Genomic DNA, 5,103 nt, shown 5'->3' with positions numbered 1-5,103 from the left:
TATTGCTATAATATTATGACAGAACAGCTAAATCTACTGTCTCTATGTCTCTATTATATTATGACATACCAGCTAGATCTACTGTCTCTATTATATTATGACAGACCAGCTAGATCTACTGTCTCTATGTCTCTATTATATTATGACAGACCTGCTAGATCTACTGTCTTTATTATATTATGACAGACCAGCTAAATCTACTGTCTCTATGTCTCTATATTATGACAGACCAGCTAGATCTACTGTCTCTATTATATTTTGACAGACCAGGTATATCTTCTGTCTCTATTATATTATGACAGACCAGCTAAATCTACTGTCTCTGTCTCTATTATATTATGACAGACCAGCTAGATTTAATGTCTCTATTATATTATGACAGACCAGCTAGATCTACTGTCTCTATTATATTATGACAGACCAGCTAGATCTACTGTCTCTATTATATTATGACAGACCAGCTAGATCTACTGTCTCTATTATATTATGACAGACCAGCTAGATATACTGTCTCTTATATTATGACAGACCAGCTAAATCTACTGTCTCTATGTCTCTATTATATTATGACATACCAGCTAGATCAACTGTCTCTATTATATTATGACATACCAGCTAGATATACTGTCTCTATTATATTATGACATACCAGCTAGATCTACTGTCTCTATTATATTTTGACAGACCAGGTAAATCTACTGTCTCTATGTCTCTATTATATTATGACAGACCAGCTAGATCTCCTGTCTGTATTATATTATGACATACCAGCTAGATATACTGTCTCTATTGTATTATGACAGCCCAGCTAGATCTCCTGTCTCTATTATATTATGACATACCAGCTAGATCTACTGTCTCAATTATATTATGACATACCAGCTAGATCTACTGTCTCTATTATATTATGACAGATCAGCTAGATCTACTGTCTCTATTGTATTATGACAGACCAGCTAGATCTACTGTCTCTATTATATTATGACAGACCAGCTAAATCTACTGTCTCTATGTCTCTATTATATTATGACATACCAGCTAGATCTACTGTCTCAATTATATTATGACAGACCAGATAGATCTACTGTCTCTATTATATTATGACAGACCAGCTAGATATACTGTCTCTATTATATTATGACAGACCAGCTAGATCTACTGTCTCTATTATATTATGACAGACCAGCTAGATCTACTGTCTCTATTATATTATGACAGACCAGCTAGATCTACTGTCTCTATTATATTATGACAGACCAGCTAGATCTACTGTCTCTATTGTATTATGACAGACCAGCTAGATCTACTGTCTCTATTATATTATGACAGACCAGCTAAATCTACTGTCTCTATGTCTCTATTATATTATGACAGACCAGCTAGATCTACTCTCTCTATAATATTAAGACAGACCAGCTAAATCTACTGTCTCTATGTCTCTATTATATTATGACATACCAGCTAGATCTACTGTCTCTATTATATTATGACAGACCAGCTAGATCTACTGTCTCTATTGTATTATGACAGACCAGCTAGATCTACTGTCTCTTATATTATGACATACCAGCTAGATCTACTGTCTCTGTGTCTCTATTATATTATGACAAACCAGCTAGATCTACTGTCTCTATTATATTATGACAGACCAGCTAGATCTACTGTCTCTATTATATTATGACAGACCAGCTAGATCTACTGTCTCTATTGAATTATGACAGACCAGCTAGATCTACTGTCTCTATTATATTATGACAGACAAGCTAGATCTACTGTCTCTATTGTATTATGACAGACCAGCTAGATCTACTGTCTCTATTATATTATGACATACCAGCTAGATCTACTGTCTCAATTATATTATGACATACCAGCTAGATCTACTGTCTCTATTATATTATGACAGACCAGCTAGATCTACTGTCTCTATTGTATTATGACAGACCAGCTAGATCTACTGTCTCTATTATATTATGACAAACCAGCTAAATCTACTGTCTCTATGTCTCTATTATATTATGACAGACCAGCTAGATCTACTGTCTCTATTATATTATGACAGACCAGCTAAATCTACTGTCTCTATGTCTCTATTATATTATGACAGACCAGCTAGATCTACTGTCTCTATAATATTATGACAGACCAGCTAAATCTACTGTCTCTATGTCTCTATTATATTATGACATACCAGCTAGATCAACTGTCTCTATTATATTATGACATACCAGCTAGATCTACTGTCTCTATTATATTATGACAGACCAGCTAGATCTACTGTCTCTATGTCTCTATTATATTATGACAGACCAGCTAGATCTACTGTCTCTATTATATTATGACAGACCAGCTAGATCTACTGTCTTTATTATATTATGACAGACCAGCTAAATCTACTGTCTCTATGTCTCTATATTATGACAGACCAGCTAGATCTACTGTCTCTATTATATTTTGACAGACCAGGTAAATCTACTGTCTCTATGTCTCTATTATATTATGACAGACCAGCTAGATCTACTGTCTCTATTATATTTTGACAGACCAGGTATATCTTCTGTCTCTATTATATTATGACAGAACAGCTAAATCTACTGTCTCTGTCTCTATTATATTATGACATACCAGCTAGATCTCCTGTCTGTATTATATTATGACATACCAGCTAGATATACTGTCTCTATTGTATTATGACAGCCCAGCTAGATCTACTGTCTCTATTATATTATGACATACCAGCTAGATCTACTGTCTCAATTATATTATGACATACCAGCTATGACATACCAGCTAGATCTACATTTAGATCTACTGTCTCTATTATATTATGACAGACCAGCTAGATCTACTGTCTCTATTGTATTATGACAGACCAGCTAGATCTACTGTCTCTATTATATTATGACAGACCAGCTAAATCTACTGTCTCTATGTCTCTATTATATTATGACATACCAGCTAGATCTACTGTCTCTATTATATTATGACATACCAGCTAGATATACTGTCTCTATTATATTATGACAGACAAGCTAGATCTACTGTCTCTATTGAATTATGACAGACAAGCTAGATCTACTGTCTCTATTGAATTATGACAGACCAGCTAGATCTACTGTCTCTATTATATTATGACAGACAAGCTAGATCTACTGTCTCTATTGTATTATGACAGACCAGCTAGATCTACTGTCTCTATTATATTATGACAGACCAGCTAGATCTACTGTCTCTATTGTATTATGACAGACCAGCTAGATCTACTGTCTCTATTATATTATCACAAACCAGCTAAATCTACTGTCTCTATGTCTCTATTATATTATGACAGACCAGCTAGATCTACTGTCTCTATTATATTATGACAGACCAGCTAAATCTACTGTCTCTATGTCTCTATTATATTATGACAGACCAGCTAGATCTACTGTCTCTATAATATTATGACAGACCAGCTAAATCTACTGTCTCTATGTCTCTATTATATTATGACATACCAGCTAGATCAACTTTCTCTATTATATTATGACATACCAGCTACATATACTGTCTCTATTATATTATGACAGACCAGCTAGATCTACTGTCTCTATGTCTCTATATTATGACAGACCAGCTAGATCTACTGTCTCTATTATATTTTGACAGACCAGGTAAATCTACTGTCTCTATGTCTCTATTATATTATGACAGACCAGCTAGATCTACTGTCTCTATTATATTTTGACAGACCAGGTATATCTTCTGTCTCTATTATATTATGACAGAACAGCTAAATCTACTGTCTCTGTTGAATTATGACAGACCAGCTTGATCTACTGTCTCTATTATATTATGACAGACGAGCTAGATCTACTGTCTCTATTGTATTATAACAGACCAGCTAGATCTACTGTCTCTATTATATTATGACAGACCAGCTAGATCTACTGTCTCTATTATATTATGACAAACTAGCTAAATCTACTGTCTCTATGTCTCTATTATATTATGACAGACCAGCTAGATCTACTGTCTCTATTATATTATGACAGACCAGCTAGATATACTGTCTCTATTATGTTATGACAGACCAGCTAGATCTACTGTCTCTATGTCTCTATTATATTATGACAGACCAGCTAGATCTACTGTCTCTATTATATGATGACAGACCAGCTAAATCTACTGTCTCTATGTCTATATTATATTATGACAGACCAGCTAGATCTACTGTCTCTATTATATTATGACAGACCAGCTAAATATACTGTCTCTATGTCTCTATATTATCACAGACCAGCTAGATCTACTGTCTCTATTATATTTTGACAGACCAGGTAAATCTACTGTCTCTATGTCTCTATTATATTATGACAGACCAGCTAGATCTACTGTCTCTATTATATTTTGACAGACCAGGTAGATCTTCTGTCTCTATTATATTATGACAGACCAGCTAGATCTACTGTCTCTATTATTATTTGACAGACCAGCTAGATCTACTGTCTCTATTATATTATGACATACCAGCTAGATCTACTGTGTCTGTTATATTATGAGAGACCAATTAGATCTACCGTCTCTATTATATTATGACAAACCAGCTTGATCTACTGTCTCTATTATTTCATGACAGACCAGCTAGATCTACTGTCTCTATTATATTATGACAGACCAGCTAGATCTACTGTCTCTATTATATTATGACAGACCAGCTAGATCTACTGTCTCTATTATAATATGACAGAACATCTAGATCTACTGTCTCTATTATATTATGACAGACCAGCTAGATCTACTGTCTCTATTATAATATCACAGACCAGCTAATAAATAGGCCATAGTAGCGAAGTAATTTCAATTTAGCAAATTAACACTGGAGTGATAGATGATGATGTGCAAGTCGAAATACTGGTAGGCAAAGAGCAGAAAGTAAATAAAAACAATATGGGGATGAGGAAGGTAGATCGGGTGGGCTATTTACAGATGGGCTACGTACAGCTGCAGTGATCAGTTAGCTGCTCAGATAGCCGATGTTTAAAGTTAGCAGTGTTGCCAACACCTCAGTAAGGAAAGTAGCTATTGGCTGTCCAAAAGTCGCTAGAAGTTGCTAAATGATGT

Source organism: Oncorhynchus nerka, linkage group LG1 (genome assembly GCF_034236695.1).
Source record: "Oncorhynchus nerka isolate Pitt River linkage group LG1, Oner_Uvic_2.0, whole genome shotgun sequence".
NCBI classification, from domain to species: domain Eukaryota; kingdom Metazoa; phylum Chordata; class Actinopteri; order Salmoniformes; family Salmonidae; genus Oncorhynchus; species Oncorhynchus nerka.
Note: the sequence above shows the minus strand (reverse complement) of the source record.